At 42.9% G+C, this 16,870-nt stretch overlaps 1 protein-coding gene across 8 annotated transcripts in view; it reads right to left on the minus strand.

The window, feature by feature from the left end:
- LOC146181709 (inaD-like protein) overlaps nucleotides 1–16,870 on the minus strand; it is a 1,346,554-nt gene that overhangs the window by 847,647 nt on the left and 482,037 nt on the right. The window contains exon 1 of one of the 8 annotated variants that reach the window (XM_084576722.1): nucleotides 1,803–1,921. The exons of the other annotated variants lie outside the window; for them this stretch is intronic. The gene's annotated coding sequence lies outside the window, so the exon portion shown is untranslated. Of the gene's footprint in view, nucleotides 1–1,802; nucleotides 1,922–16,870 lie in introns of those variants that run through there. 8 annotated transcript variants of the gene reach the window in all.

Here is a 16,870-nt window from a genome sequence, read left to right on the forward strand (position 1 = left end):
TGCAGAGCCATATGAATATCAGTATAATGAGTACTGTTCCGGCTGCGATATTTGGGCACCGTGTCGTTCCATCGCTATGGCAGTGTTAGTTCCGCTTTACAATTTATGCATCCCTAGGTGAAATCTATAGCATAAAATTTGTTTATGTTTTCCCCTAGATCTCTTCCTAACGGTGGGGGGTTCATATCAGTGCATGCTTTTAACCCACAAATTTCACAGAAAGCTCGAGCTCACTACCACTAACCATATTACGACTGATTGATACATGTGTCCCACGATTGCCAATGATACCTGACTAAGGGAGCGCGCTTACAACTGTTTGCCTTAATGATCTCAACGACTCCAACGCTCGTAACCGCATGACCATTCTGGCCTTTTCTGCATGACACAAGCGCGATGCGTACCATATCACATTCAGTGCACTACGGCATCTATAGCAGAAGGTTCGTTTAGAGGGTCAGACCTGTAGTGAATGTAGAGAAAGGGCGCCTTGTGCTAATCAACCGCCAGTCTCCACTCTACATAATAATTATAAATAAATATACTGGAAGTAAACAGGGGGAACAATGTTCTCTAGTGTAATCCCTATTAGAGTCAGGGAACCCTGCCCGAACCCTGGAATATATATATGTGTCATTAGAAATACGGAATGCCCTATGGTCGGCACCAGAAGCCGATTCTGACTTCAAAGTATGTGAAGCTCTAGCAGTTACAAAGATTATAGCTAAGGTTTTAATGTCGAATTTACGAGCATAAAATATTCTGATGAAGCGGTTCGGAATATCCATTAGTTGCTAATTAAATAGCATAAATATGATTTAATAAAAGGAATATAATTCTGCTCGCAAAGTGTAGCAGTGTGCACATTTTGAAATGGAAATATAGTTAAGGGCTTAAGCGAATAGTGCGCTCTAAAATTTAGTGTGTTACAGGACACGAGACCCAATTTCTACTCTTATAGGCTTATTCGTGTTGAGAGTGTAGCTTTAAAGGTTCTTCGCCTTGCGTCTACCACACCCTCTTCATACTGCCACCATCCATACAAACGTTCCTGCACTCGGCAGTAGCAATAGCCTTAATTACTAGATTTTTACTGCAAATACGACATAATAGTATAAGCCAGAATACTTATACATTTACATCTAATAATGTACCCTTAGCCACAAAAGAACTGTTATGCTGACAATTGTTTCTCTTTTTTTTTCTTGCAATTATTCTCCAATTTTATCGTTTATAGCTGCCCTCTGCTTTTAAAAATGTCGGAAATGACGCAAAGAGCACCAACAAAGACAAAAATACGCTACTCAAAGCTGTTTTATGCACTTAGGTAAGTCCTGTGTTTTATGTTTAAGACCTGCTAATGTTCCAGCCTTACAAAGGCCTGTTATATAAGGTAGATTTCTCTTGCCATGGTAAACGAACTATAATCGATACAGCCTATCTTTGGTGGCAAAACACAAGTGGATTTACCGCTCTTATCACCCACTAGAAGCAACCGACCTAGCCGCAGTGGTTCAGTCGTTAGAGCACTCTATTGACGAACCTTAGGACGTGGGTTTAAATCCTGGCCTCGACAGCTGCACTTTGGTGAAGGCAAAAAGCACGGCGCCCGCTACGTCGGTGGACACTACAGAAATCTAGGTGCTCGAAGTTGTTCACAAAGCCCTCCACTACGGCGCCCCTCATAGCCTCAGACATTTTGGGAAGTTATACCATATAAACCAACGAACAACATATACAACCTTCAGATCACTAAACTTCGTGCAAACTACAATAGGACAGCAGTAGATGCAGGCACTCACGCCGGGTACCGCTCCAGGATCCGCCTGAATGCCGCCTGCCGCTGCACCTTCACCGCGCTGCCGGGAGTGATGGCGATAGCCCGACTTGTGGTCCGGGAATGTTTCGGCGGTTGTGACGGGCCACCGCAAACACGGTACCAACGGATACCGTGACCGTGTCGAAAAAGCGCTCACGCAGAATGAAGCGAAGCTTGCTCGGCGTTTATCAAGCGTCGGCGCCGCGATCGCACGCACAATATTCTACACGATGAACCGGCCAAGCATGCGCAGTTGTGCCCCTGTGAAGTGCGCTCGAACTCCGCCGAAGTCAGCGTCGCCCACATGTAGAGTCGTGTGTGTTCTGCGAAACTAGCACAGTGAACCACTGACAGTATTTTGCCCAAAAAGGTGTTTTTTGTTTTTTGTTTTTTTGCTAGGTTGCTCTTGTTTCTACATTAGGAGTGCATAACCATCACTTTTTCCGTACTTTTAGGGGCAACAAAAGTTAGTTTAAAGTTAGCGTGCGTTATAGGAATAACCTAAGCTTAAGGTTAAAGCTGAGAGTGCTTTCAGTACGACGCTCTCGATTACTAACGTGCCGGCAGCAGAAATTCTCGTTGGAGTAGAGACGCCGGAAGTGTAATTAGTGCAATCAACACAAAGAAAACTATTCCGCACCTAAGCTACGTTTTCGGGGGCAGGACCTAATGAGAACAACTTAAAAAGAGTGTCGAGTTAACTACGCTCTTAACTAGCTACGAGCGCTCAGCTCAACGTTTTTCTTATTGCAGGGCTACTTCAGGTGCGTGCTGTTTTCGCATAGTTAATTTTGGTTAAGAAGCATCTCTTCAGCTTTCTACCGGTGCAAATGGGGAAGTACTTGGTTCCCCTGTTGAAACGCGGCATTGCGCAGGGCAGTTTGCCTCAGCGAGCACGGGAGCGCGAATTACTGAGCTTAGAAGGCATATACGCCGCACACTTCCAAGGCATTTCTGATAGCACTTACCTTGTTTAGCTAGTTCTTCGGCTAACATTCTTGTTTAGTTTAATCTAGCTTAGTTCAATCTCTGTTGGCCTAAGCTTACACAGACGACAGTAATGGGTTAATGTGAGTACTATCTGCGCTACAGCGGAAGTATGGTTGGGGATTGGATGATGACAATAGCGAAAGTCACCATCGACTGCAGGAAGTAAGAGGGATAACTGCTTTATTCCAAGTCGAGTAACCAGCCGGCATGAGATAAAGTATTAACAATAAGGTATAATAAAATTTCGAAACGTTTGAAATTTCGGAGCAGTGGAGAGTCTTTATACCTGCCATATATGATTGCTTAACGAGCTGCAGAGCTCGGAACCTCGTAACTTATAAAGAGCTAGATGGCTCTATCACCATGTTTTTACGCTGTTCTTGTAAACATTTCTGGCCCCCAGAGGACGCAGGTTCCAAATGAAAGATTAAATTTAACACAGAGCCAAAAAAGAATGGCATAAAATGATTTTTTTTTCATGTGAGTGCTACTACAGCCAGCCTGCACGGAATAAAGTAATATTGTGAGGCAGAAGGGTGCACCAGCTGATACCGCTTTCTATTTCAGATAAGCCGAACAGTAGCTACCGACCAGCCAAAGCTCATCAACACTTCGTCTTCTCACGACACGATGACCGGTGATGATTACGTTCAGATGAAGATGAAGTTCACTCACACTGCTTACAATATCAATAGAGTATCATTATTAGGAAACTGTGCTGAGAAGCCCGACACGAATGAAGTGAAAATTTCGAAAAGTTTGAAATTTAGGGGGCAACACCTTGGTGTGGCACATGTGTTGTGACTCCCCGGTGCGGACTTCTGAATATATAACATACAAATTGTCACGTGCTGGTGACAAGGCCGTACGCAACAAACGAAAAAGGCTGTGATTTCACTGAAGTAAACTTTATTCAGCTGACTGGTTTCTGACAGACTCAAAAAATATTGGCGACGGCGATAACAGTAAGCGTGCTCGCCGGCCGTCGAACAATGAATACGCGCAGCATTTAGCAGCGCCCAATTTAATGTCGACGCAGGAACATCTAGATAAACTGGTGAAAGGAAACTGTAACAATCAGAAAAAAAAAACAGAAACAGGGGCTTGGCTGCAATCATTAGAAACAAATCTCAGTGATCTCGCGCTACAAAGAAAGTGATAAAACTGTTTCTGGCCGTGAACAAAGAGCAAGATTTTTTAGTCCGCTACAATGACGTTGCTGAGGCCGCATACCAGTGTCTGTTGAAATTAAAAACTTTAAATTAAAATTAAAATGATTTTAAATAAAAAGTTAATTGAATTTAAATAAAAAAATAAAAAAAATTGAATTAAATTTTTTTTATTATTCGCGGCGTTATTCTCTCACTTAGAATGCGTCGCATCGTTGCTTCCAAAATAAATATAGAATGATAAACATAAACATTACACAGACATCACGTGGCCTATAAAACACGCGGGCTTGTCCGTATGATTCAGATAAATTCCAGTTTTATATCTATGTCGGATCGCCCTTCACACAATTTTGTAGCTTAGACTATAAGCTAAGAGCCCTTGTGAGATAACGAGGGCATCAATTAATTATTAGTGATCGAACCAGCTGTAAAGTGCATGTGCGCCAAGGAGACTCGCGGACAGGAGCCGCAACGCTTCTTTCACCCCAATTTATATTGTTCGGCTATTTATCTTGTCCGGCTATATCAATCTTTTGCAAAACAACTCAAGCGACACACATCACTGCATGCACAGGGCCCCTCGTCACAGTTTCTAGATTTTAAAGGCTACTCTTGAGCGTTAACGAAGCCAAATAGGCTTCAATTTAAGTATCAGGATTTTTGCGAGAAGGTATGTGCTGCTTTGCAGTTTGGTTTTATTCCACAGTGCACATTGCTCCAGTGCTGTACACAAGGGTGACGCAAACTGTATACAAACGAGTAGAATTATGTTGCTTCTGTCAAGGGCAAGCTTCTGTATAGTATATCATGTAGGGAGCTTGCATGAAGCGATGCATGCTGGGTAATCCACCTTGATGTCGTTGGCAGCAGACGACGTAGCACGTCACTTCCGCACTAACCTCGTCTACATCAAGACCGACTGAAATAAAGACCTGCACAGATAGCACTGCTCCAGCGCGTACCTTCTAGTTCATAGCCTTCGCCGCTAGGGAAAGAACACTACCGGCAGCTTGGCGCTACTGTAAACCTGTTGATAAGAAGGGTCTATTAGTTGCTTCATTTTTCTTCGTCGTTATAATTAATTATCTGTCCACGCTGTAATGCACAAGCACCTCTTCTGCGCATGCGCTGCGGGTAACTGCAGTGTCGTCGCACAAAGCGGAATCGCGGTAGGTCCTCTGGCGAGAGAAAAACATCCTCGCAATAAACAAACTCTCCGTTAAAGTAAAAAAAGGTAAAATTTTTAAACTATAACTCGAACAAAGATCTTTTATTTAGAATTTATTGACGGTTTGTTTAAAGATTTTATAATTTATTGATGATGATAATGGCAGACGAACTGGTCAATTGAGCGCCCTCGACGGCTAGTAAGGTAACGGACGTTGGCGCACGTGGTCCCATAGGACCCTGTTTTCTGTGCAGGTTTGTATTTCAGTCGGTCTTGGTCTACATGGTCGCGTAGTCCGCGCAGACGATGCTGGCGCGATCCAACAGGCCAATTACGGGTTCTTCACAATTCAAAAAATATGGCTCCACGAGTGCGAGAAGGCAAAGGATCCCTCTGAGTGACGCCGAAGTGAATGGTTCGCACGGGCCGACACACGGAGATCGACGCCAACCCGGGAAAGTATCAAAATACTGGCCAGAACTAGAAGTCATGAATGTCGGCGATGTCGACGGGCGGCCACAGGTCCAGACGCATAGTGCAGCCAGTCGTCTGCGCGTAGCGTGAACAGGTCTGCGCCCCATCGCTTTGCATTTCTCCATAGCGCGCCTGATCTTTCAGGCACAGCATCAACGCGTACGTTCCTCACTAATATTTTGCAAGATCTTTCACGCACGTAAGGACAGCGCACGAAAAGCAGCGTGTTTGTTCGGTGGACCATTGAAAATGTCAAGTCTCTCTCTCCATTCAGCCTGGCTGCGCTGCCCGTCGGCTGTTGCCAACGGCAACATTATGGCGGTTTACCCCCCGCATCTATCGCTTCATGCAAGCTCCCTATACATTAGTAGATGACCTCCCTCCCCTCCCCCCCCCCCCCCCCCCCGCCCTTCCAGAAAAAAAAAATGTAGTGCTCCAGAGTATACATCAAAGCGAAAGTGCTTCAAAAAATATGCGCACTGAGCGAAATCAACGCGAAATAGTAGACTTTGAAGTTCGCAGATTGCATTTATATTTTAATCCTACTATTATATCTTCCCAGTCGTGGGAAGTTAATTTTAAACACAGAAGTTAGCAATTGTGTGGAACGATAAATACCTCATGTATTGCACTGCTGATCAAGAAACGAAGTAAGGTTTTGTATTTTACCATACCTTGTCAGCCAGGGGCGTCTAAATCTTTAATATGATCTTATAATGTATAATCATATAATAATATTATCGTATAATAATATCGTATAATATGGTATTATAAGTTATTATTTTGGTAACAAGAAAAAGTTTAACTGCAGCGGGGGAATTCTTTGTTGCGTTTACTGTAGACTTGAGTTCTATCCTATTATTGCATGTATGAGAAAAATGTTTTTGCGAAGAAAACTCGCTACTAAAAAAGTGTGCATACGTAATTATGTCACAATTATGCCCGTACCGCTCGTGTCACGCCGAATAAAATCTCAAAATGATTTATTTTGTATTTTGAAATACGGGAATTTTTTATAAACCCCTTCTTGAACAAAGCACCTGCATAAATAACGAAAAAAGCGATCACCGAATTCGTACTTTAAATAATCGATTGCATCCTGTGCCAAGCGGTGCCTCTTGTAAGTTTCGGGCGCTCGAATTTGAATTCCCGACCCATACTTGGGCGGTGATGATGGATCGAGGAGCCCCATATTAATACAAGTTGGGTGATCCGTTAGTGAGGAACGTTCAACAATATTACACAAAAAGCGACAGGGTGCTCAGAATTGAGGTTTCACGAATGCTTGAGCGTTAGTTGTGGTTGTTGGTTGAATAATTATTATACTGTTTTGGTTTAAACTGCTGGGACGCTGTAATAACGTTGTGTTCATCTATTCCAACACTCGGGATCTTGTGGATAGTTTTCTAATGATACGTACAATCTCGCAGCTGGCAGCCAAAACGTTTTGGCGTGCAAGTTGCTGACCGAGCTGGCACCGGTTTTAACATTATCAAAGTAAAACACGCGCATTACGATTACTTGAGTGCAGAATCTTGGGACGGTAGCAAGGCCTACACCGTGAACGGCACTGACGTCAACGGCGCCAAAGAGAGGAAAGGAGTGTAGAGCTGAGGCTGTGAGAACACTGCTCCTTTATAAGAGCGGAATTAGGCAAGGTGAAGAGACGCCATGCACATGGAGTTACTAAAGCAGATCGAGCTGAAACCCCCCCTGATACGGATGGCTCAAAAACGAGACTCCAGCGTTGGCGATCATGGGCGATAACGAATAAACAGCCACTGGTGCTTGGACTTTATCATCGTCCTTACATTATGTGCAAAGCGAACTGTCTGCACCTCCGACCATGCGAACCATCAGAAACTAGCAAGGATTAGTCAACTTTAAAAACACTTGTATTAAATGGCTTTACTCTCTTCCTACTTTAAGTAACTAGCTGCTAAATGCCGCTTTTTAGCTAACTGATTGCTGGAGGAGCATTTTCAAAACATTTGAGAGTTTTTTCTGTTGTTGCAAGCGCGTACGAGAAATGAGAGAAAGCAAGGGCCTTGCGTTAATGGAAAAAACACGCAGTGACCAAAGTCTTGGAAGCGCACAGAAAATGCGAATGATCTGCCAAGCCGCTAACTAAAATAATAATATTTCTATTTCTATCCCGTAACTCAGTGTATGCTAACATATTTGAGCTTTAATACCAGCCTCCATTTTCATTTTAGGTCCTGATACCTCTCCATAGCGTCTACTACATTTGCCTTCGGCAGTAGCTTAAAACTTAGTGGGTTCATATTGTAGGGATATTGTTCTTTAATTTATTAAGCTCCATATTCTTACTCGGGAATGTACTGCCCAAAGTGGAATTGGCGATAAACTGTCAAGCAAGCTGACCAACAAAATCCATATCCTGGAGCAGGTAGAAAACACGAACTCATCACTAATCGCTAAGCATGTCACCAAATAATAATACCCGCTTCGTTTCCGTCCCTACACAAAAGGTTTTAATTGTGTTGCAATGGTCTTGGACAATGTATTTCGCTTCTGATGGGATCACAACTTAAGGGGATGAGAATTTGTCATCCCCACAAACACGTTACACGTTCGGGCCCTTTTGGAGTTGTCATTTCCACTAACCCGTCACACGTTCCGGCCATTTTCCGCTCTGGTCGCTGCCAATATCCCATATGGCCACGGCTCTTAGGCCACCGCAATGTCGCTGCCTAATAGAGCTAGCGCGGACGTTTTACAGCGCCGTAAGGAGAGTAAATGATGTCTTAATTAGCACGATCTTTCAAGAAGCTTGTTATCCGAGAACGCACCAAATATGAAAGAATATGGGCGCATCCTTTTAGAAAAATGTAATTCCATTGTCAGGGCCCTTGGATGAGATGGACGTAAAACCCCTAAGAGGGTCCTTCTTCAAACCACCAGCAATACATAGAACTCTTCAACTGCTATATAAAAAGGACAATCGGAAGCTTTTTTTTTTTTGCTTTTGTTTTCTTACCCTCAGTTAATTCTTTAGCCATTTCAGAAACGCTTTTCTAAAATATGCACACCCTTTGCCTAGTTTTCATGATGAATGCCGTTTCCTGTACTGCTCGCATTTGCTTCTATTACCTTTATTTTCTTGAACATGTATATCAACAGAACTAGGTCTCGGTACGTGATAATATCAAAGCGTAAAGCACCCCGCCGGGGTGGCGCAGTGGTTACGGCGCTCGACTACTGCCCCAAGGACGCGGGATCGAATACCGGCCTCGGCGGCCGCTTTTCGATACAGGCGAAAAGCAAGGCGCCCGTGTGCTGTGCGATGTCAGTGCACGTTAAAGAACCCTAGGTAGTCGAAATTTCCGGAGTCCTCCACTACGGCGTCTCTCATAGCCTGAGTCGCTTTGGCATGTTAAACCCCACAAACCAAACCAAACCAAACTAAAGCGTAATACTTGTTGCAAAACACTCTAGCAGGGTTATAGCTAACTAATGCCCAGAGTACGGCGTGTAGCGCCGTATCACTTAGACGCCATGTAAAAGCATAATAAATAAAGCAAAATGTAGAAGAACTAAAGATCGGGCTAGTTGGTGTTGCTTCATGATGGTGGTTTAACCGCGTAAAACAGACACAGGGTCTCTTAGTATGTGTCTGTTTTGCGCTGTTAAACCACCATTATAACGCAAAAAATGTTTTTCAATTGACGGAAACAATATAGTAGCAAATGTGAATTTGAATAAACAGTGTTGATAGGCAACAGTTTGAACATTACTCGAACACCCGAGTCGAAGCACCAAAATATGGATGCGAGAAAGAGACGACAACTACGCTCTCCTCAATTGTGCTTGAAGGTGAGACGGCACTTCTTGCCACCATCAAACAAGCAATAGCTTGCTGCGTAAAAGTCAGCGTTGATCACCTTATCCTTAAGTATGTCATTGTATGCCTGCACGTATTTATTTTACGGAAATAGTGAGTACATTGAGAGACCACTCTCTGCCGGCCTATTTATGTTACCTCAATGAAAAGTAAAAACCTAAGCAGCTAATCAGCATCATCTACAAAATTAAGGCATACATTTTTAGATAATTAGGGTTTTTCTAATTCTTCTTATCACTAATGACAAATTAAGCACAAAGGTGACAATTTCGCGCCAATTATTTCCCCAAAGCTTGACAAACAAACTCGAGAACTCTACTTTCACAGTTGTTGTTTCGCGAAGCGCCAACCCAAAAAGCTCGTTTTATCTGCTGGTCTCCTTTTCATCTGAAAAGGGTAGGGACGACCAACAGCGCACAACTTAGCCTTCCATTTCATTTAGGTTCATTTTTATTTTCTTAATAATCCTCTTTCTGGGAGTACTGTATAATGGCTGGTGTTAACATAACTGCATAAAACATATTTTCATGATAACAAAAGCGATGTGACTTTGTCTAAGGAGGTGGATGGGCAGGTGATGGTTGCAATTTCGTGGGGAAGATAGCTGCGTTTCCCTCACGGATTCGTTCGCCCTCCATACAGCACTCCCACGCAGCGAAATCCGTTGAGACTCTTCGTCCACCACCACGTACCCCTCCCCCGCTCTATTCCTTCCGCTTGGAGAACTAGTGTATTCGTTCGATTACTGGACGCGCCGTTTTTTTCTTCAGTAGATACAGGCGGCAAAACAGAAGCCTTTTATCGATAAAGTACTGTGTCCTAATCATAAAGCGTCCCCTATCACCGAACGCAAACCTCTTCGGCACTTGAAAAGATTTAAAAAATCAAATCAAGTGCTGTCATTTCGGGCTGATTTCGGAAATCTCTGCGTCTACGTAGATATTTCTAAGTGGACCTCGTAGGCTACGCTAGCGCCATTAAGCTAAATGGCGGTAACTTCACAAAAAAGTGAAAATCATTTCTTGCCGATATGATGTCACGAGTTTCAATCATCTGGCGAAGGAATTTTTAAATGTAGCTTTCTTGCCAACAGATGCGTCTTTCCAGGCTGGATGAGCGTCATCATATTACTTAGACCGAGGGAGAGGTGCACTTTTACAGCGAACATTAATTGGATGACGCTGTGCTCAGTGATACTTTATCACCCGCATTCCACAAATCAGGCCCGAACTAATTTTGTAGTGACAGTCATGCTCGTACGCATAAATTTCATTGAGGAGTTGCATATGATTGCTCGATAAAGGGAACGCTGACACGCTACACATGGCGTAACCGTTTGAGTCTGGTCTTGTAGACACGTACAGACTATTAGAATTGCAAGGTTGGAATAATTAGAGCGAAATCCCGCTATTAAAAATAGATAAAAAATGATGAATGCTCGAGCGTTACGAAAAAAAGGGTAGAGATTTCCAGAGAAAAATGAGGTTGTCAGATGACTGCAAAAGATTGCTTATTTTAGCCTGTAAGAAAGTTCTAAAACACGTATTATCAGTTAAATTGGTTCACAGGAAGGGAAAGGCGCAGTAACTGTCACACTTGCTCTGTGGACACCCGAACCGCGCCGTAAGGGAAGGGAGGAAGGTGGGTATGAAAGTGGAAAGAGAGAAAGAGGAGCCGTAGTGGAGGGCTACGGAGTAATTTCGACCACCTGGGGATCTTTAACGTGCGCTGACATCGCACAGCACACGGACGCCACTTCGTTTCGCCTCCATCGAAACGCAGCCGCCGAGGCCGGGATTCGATCCCGGGAACTCCGGCACAGTAGTCGGGCGTCTTACCACTGCACCACCCCGGCGGGGCATGCCGTGTTTGCAGTAAATCGACTTGATAAATTTCAGTTTTGTTTAAAAACATTGAATATCTATACTAAGTTTGTAGTAACTATTAGCGCTTGTTGAGCGTTTTATTAAATGCACTTCACGGATGTTAATGCCACAATGTAGAGCGAAGCAATGCAGAATTTTTGTGGTCTACAGCTCCAATTAATTACAGCGCATTTGTTCTGTTGCAATGCAAGGGGTGGGGGGCAAGAAATTACGATCAGCATGGGCTCATAAACGCACCTTGACACCGCCCCGGGGAGAGAGGTGCATTGGGAAACGGAACGAGGGAGGCAGAGAGGGCCAGGACGGCTACACCTGTAAAAGCTAGAAGAATAAACATATCCTGTAAACTGCAGTAAGAATGGCCACGCAACCTGTTCCTGCCTGGCTGCGAGAAGTAGACAAAACGCGCATCTATGTCACATCCTGCCCACGTAGGACTCGCCCGTCATGAGTCCGACGGGAGCATTTGTCCTCAACCAAAGAGTGCATCTTCGGAGATTCCAACCCATAAATCTCGGAAACAGACCGACTGTGCTGCCATTTCGGAAATAAACACTTCGACAATAAAGGCTGCCTGTCGACATGTCGTTCTGCAAACCGCTCTCCCGGGAACAAGCGTTGTTCGCTGAAAAAAAAAAAAAAAGAAAATACTGCTAACAGGAAAACTCCACGCATCGAAGGAACCATCAAATGCCGTAGCGTACTTCAACTTCTGCCTCACGGGGATTCTTCTACACTTTGGTATCCTAACGGAACGCAGTGATGCGCATTGCATAGTGCGTCCTGGCCTCCGAACATCAAATATTTTCGTGCTGTCAAAAGCAACAGCTATGCTGTGTTTTTGAAAAACGCAAAACCAAAATGTAGAAAGGAACCCTCTACACTCTTTGAATTAAGACAGTTCGCTTGCCTCGTAACGGTTGCTTAGTGGATAGTGGGGGTGGGTGGGCTCCTATCGTGTAGCAGAGATATTCAAACGTCATTTGTCACTACGACGTGTTCTACAGGTTAATAAAACCCAAATGCGCCAAGCTATTTAAGACATCTCCGCTACTGCGACCTCATTGTTCCGCCTCAAAACATGGTTCGCGTGTCCCCCGAGAGCGTGAAAACACCCCCCTCCTCTCCTCTTTCGTTCTTCTCGTAAAACACTGTCAAACGTTTATTCTCAGCCAGAAGAATGCAAAACAATATGTTTCCTAGTATAATGCAAGAGTGTCTGAATGCCATTTTGTTCCCTATCCAAGTCTTTGTGCTACAGACCGGCGTCGAGAATGTACCGCAGTTTTAGTCGCCCTTTATTTTTTATGCAGATCCAGACCGTACACATTTACGAGTAGAGTAGGGCGTTTACCGGTTGTATCGCAGCTAAGGGCGCCCACACTAACCTTTTGGCTTAGGCAAATCCTAGTGGTCAAAAAGAAATCCAAATCGAGGCTCTAGCGTGCATCAAAAAACAAAAACAGAATGCTGCTGCAGGCACATAAAAATATATTAACGTACCTAACCACTTCGCAAACCCGTACCGCGCGCACTCATGGAGCCAGCAGAAAACACAATGCTTTATTTTTTACAGTGGACAGACTATTCACCGAAAACCAAACTACGAGGACTTGTATTGAAGACATGCAGTTTCTATCACCCACTCCTTGCAAATAATACTGCATTCAAGTTCTTACTCTCAACTCTCATTACGCGACATTTCGTTAATATTCGTTCATTCTTTTTTTCGTTTCGCGTACGTCCTCATGAACTTTCATCTGTCTGAACGTCATTAATAAACGAAGCCTCATTATTCAGCAGCTACGTTTGAAACCAAACTTTGCTTCAAAGCTGTGTGTATAAAAGAGAGGCCTCTATAACGCTGGTTGCTGTAAAACGTTTTCAGTTCATGCTTCACTTCTTGCGTTAAGCTGCTCATTATTCGCTAAAAGCATAACAACGCGAGCCAGCTTTCTCCAACATCGGATGAGGTATATTAGCAAGATTCCACTACTTGTTCATACAAAAACAGATTTTAAGTACTGACAGGAACTGCGTTTTTAGAAACTTAAAACAGCTTTGTTGCGTTTCTGGATGATTATGAGGGATGAATGCTGCAAAAGTAATTGAAGTTTCTTGCCATGAGGATTATTCCATAAGAACAATGTGGAATTCCCATTGTGCGGACAATTTGACAATGGCAATAACATTTGTCAAAATGTGGCAATGTGCATCAGAAACAGAAAGTATAAAATGTGGTCACTTCCTCCGTATTTTCATCTTGACGACGATGTTTTCACACTGATAGACATAATCTCTGCTTTAGTGTAATTAGTTTCGCTCTACTGTTTTTGAGAATAAACAACCGTAAAACGGTTTTTATAGCCACGAATGTTTTGTAAGCCCTTCGAGATTATTTTAGCTCACAATAGTTACCAAAAACGAGCAACAGGAAGATCACATTAGAAGTTATTAAGTAACAACCAAATCTACCTAACGAGAAATCGAGAAAAATGGAAAAGCCACTTTATTTATGGCACTTTCGAAGGTCTTATATGATATAAATTACAAGGACTTTATTGAGTGAATCGGCACGTAATGCGCTATAAATTATGCAAAGAGCTTGTAACAAATATAACATTGTATCAGAATCTTTTTTTATAAGTAACCCTAGAGCGGAGCGTTTCACCTCGAAACTTTATTCAAAGTAGTGAATCAAGCTTTCATTGTAACGAATATTTCTTATATATGATTATGATGCGAGTTCGACGCATATAACATGAAAATATCTAGTGTATGCAGTCGCGGGCAGAGTTGTGCTTCGGCAATGAAACCGAGTAAATATCAACGGCTGACTTCACTACACCCGCCTTTTTACCACTTTTTTTTTCTGGTGTCGCCACTTTGGCAACGAAAACATAAACCTAATGATCTGGAATTCATCCTACTTACCTATAGCATTCTAAATTTATGACAGGCGTCAAAACGAAGGATGCAGAAATGACAAAATACGACAAAACAAGCACTTGACGCTTCCCTCCTGTGGCAGCCGTTTTCTAGTAAGATTCAATTAATAAACCAATATTAACTAACGCAACTCAATAGCTCAAAGTTCATTGCAGCTGTTGCATGCCATTCTTTGTTAGCCTGGCTAATAATCGCTTCGTTACTGTTCACTTTATACAAGTCCTTCCGTTTATCTCTTCAAATTCTGCGCAATCGAACATAAAGTAGCCCTCTAGAAGAAACGAAGCTTCGCTCTAAGCAGGGCAGACTACGATATTCTTTTTTAAAAAATGGACGAAGCGCTAACAACACATTCACAAGAAAGAAGAATGAAGAATGTTCATGAAAGAAGAATGTGAATGAAAGAAGAATGTGAATGTTGAATGTTGAATGTGAATGAAAGAAGAATGTGAAAGAAGAATGTGAATGAAATAATAAAAGAAGAATGTGAATGGGTTGTTAACACTTCGTTCATTTTTGAAAAATGCTGCACCAACTAGCCCAACAAAAAGTCCTTCTTGAATACGATATTCAAGCAGCTAAAGCAAGATATCATATATTTTGCTCACTAACTCGTGCGTCTGTAGGGGTGTGGCCTATATCTGATGTGAAATAACATTTCTGCACAGGCAGGTGCATAAGGCGTTGCAAAACACTTTTTACTATAATGATTCCCAAATAAAAACGAAAGAGTTCGATTGCCCTTGCAGCACAATCTAATTTAGTTTGTCTAACAGGATTTCGTATGGTGTGAAAAGAAAGAAGGAATATTTGTCCCATTTTGATTCAAACATCTGCACGCAATTAGACTACGGTTCGCCTCCGTAAAGTGCAACGAGTGTTCAGTTTCAACTTTGAAGGCCTAGCTCCTCGGGATGGAAATGCCAAGCATAATCAATCGTATCATCATCGAAGTCATTAAGGTCGAGCTGTCTTAAAATAGCAACCATTATCATTCGCCATCTCTATACGTGCAGCATGCTTCTTGCTAAATGTAATAATAACTAGTCTGGAAAAGGGAGATCTGTTCGCATTTTTGTCAATCTCAAGACGTAAAAATAAAACCAATTGAGGCATACGTTAAAACGGCTATAAAGGTTGATCAGGTCACGAAGGCAGTGCGCTTCTCTACATACCTATGAGGTTCTGGCTCCTAGCGCGAGAAATAAATCAAGAACAGGCCTTGCGTCTGTAGCCCGAATTAGATTATTATATGGGATTATGCTCGTTCGGCATCGCAGCCAAGTCCCATGAGGCTTTCATCCTGTCCAAGCTGACTCATATACGTACACCACAACGCGATTCAGCTTCTAAGAGTATGGCGAGATAACAATGAAAGCAAAAAGCCGTATCTCTCGCAACGCTCCTGTGTGATGCTATCTCTTTCGGAAATCCCATCTTTCTTTTCTGTGGCGTCCGTTCTTCCCGCAAGATAACTGAATCTGCTTTTCGGAAAATCAGCTGTAGGGATTACCCGATACCACTCACTCGCAATGCCGAGTCAGCACCAATAGAAGCTGCACTCAGGACTATCTGCTCAGAGATATCTTGGGGAAGTAAAAAATAAGAGGAGTACTTAGGACCACTAAGGTGCGATGAGCACATTTCTTTATTGCGCGATGGTTGTTGAGTCTTTTGAGCAATCTTTTTGCTGAACTGTGGCTGACTGCTGACTGCCTATACAATCATCGTTGTCATCATCGTCGTCATAATCTACAACAAAAACCTCAACTCTATCGTCATCATCATCATCGTCATGTTCGTCGTCGTCATCAGCCGGACTATGCCCACTGCAGGGCGAAGGCCTCTCCCACATTCCTCCAATTACCCGGTCCTGTGCTAGCTGCATCCACTTTACCCCTGCGAACTTTTTAACCTCATCTACCACATAACTTTTTGCCACCCCTCCTATTTTTTCCTTCCCTTAGAAATCCAACTTGTTACCCTTAGCGGCAAGGTCGTCCCCTTTACGCACTACTGCGTCTACTACGCACAACGCACTACTACGCACTACGCACTACTACGCACAAATACGTCGTTTGGTTGAGTCTCGAGTGGAAAGCGAAGTAGAATATGACGTGCCAGCACACACAATTACATTTCGCCCACTAAGCCACATAAACTGTAATCTATCCTGTTTCTGCAAATAAAGGTAGCAATAAACTGGAAGAGATAATGCACATAAAGTCAAAAGGTGGTGCTAGTGTTATGTAATATCGTCACCGGAGAACATTACGAGGAAATGAAGCACTAAAAATACCGCAGGAAAAAATTTATTAAAATAAAGAGACAAAAACTGAACAAGTGAATGATTTAAAATTTCCTTCAAAATTTATTTTACCACAGTACTGAACTGAGCAGATGTGTAAGTTTTTGTGGCAAACTAACTTGACTCAAGAGCTCACATGTTTACGACTCGATTAAAGAATACAAAATTAAAAAAGGACAACTGAGACGGCTTTAAATTTTTATTGCCGCTGCACACAATCATCGTTAACCATTTAAGGA

The sequence above is a fragment of the Amblyomma maculatum genome, chromosome 8, assembly GCF_055883805.1.
Source record: "Amblyomma maculatum isolate TAMU_Amacu chromosome 8, ASM5588380v1, whole genome shotgun sequence".
Lineage (NCBI taxonomy): Eukaryota > Metazoa > Arthropoda > Arachnida > Ixodida > Ixodidae > Amblyomma > Amblyomma maculatum.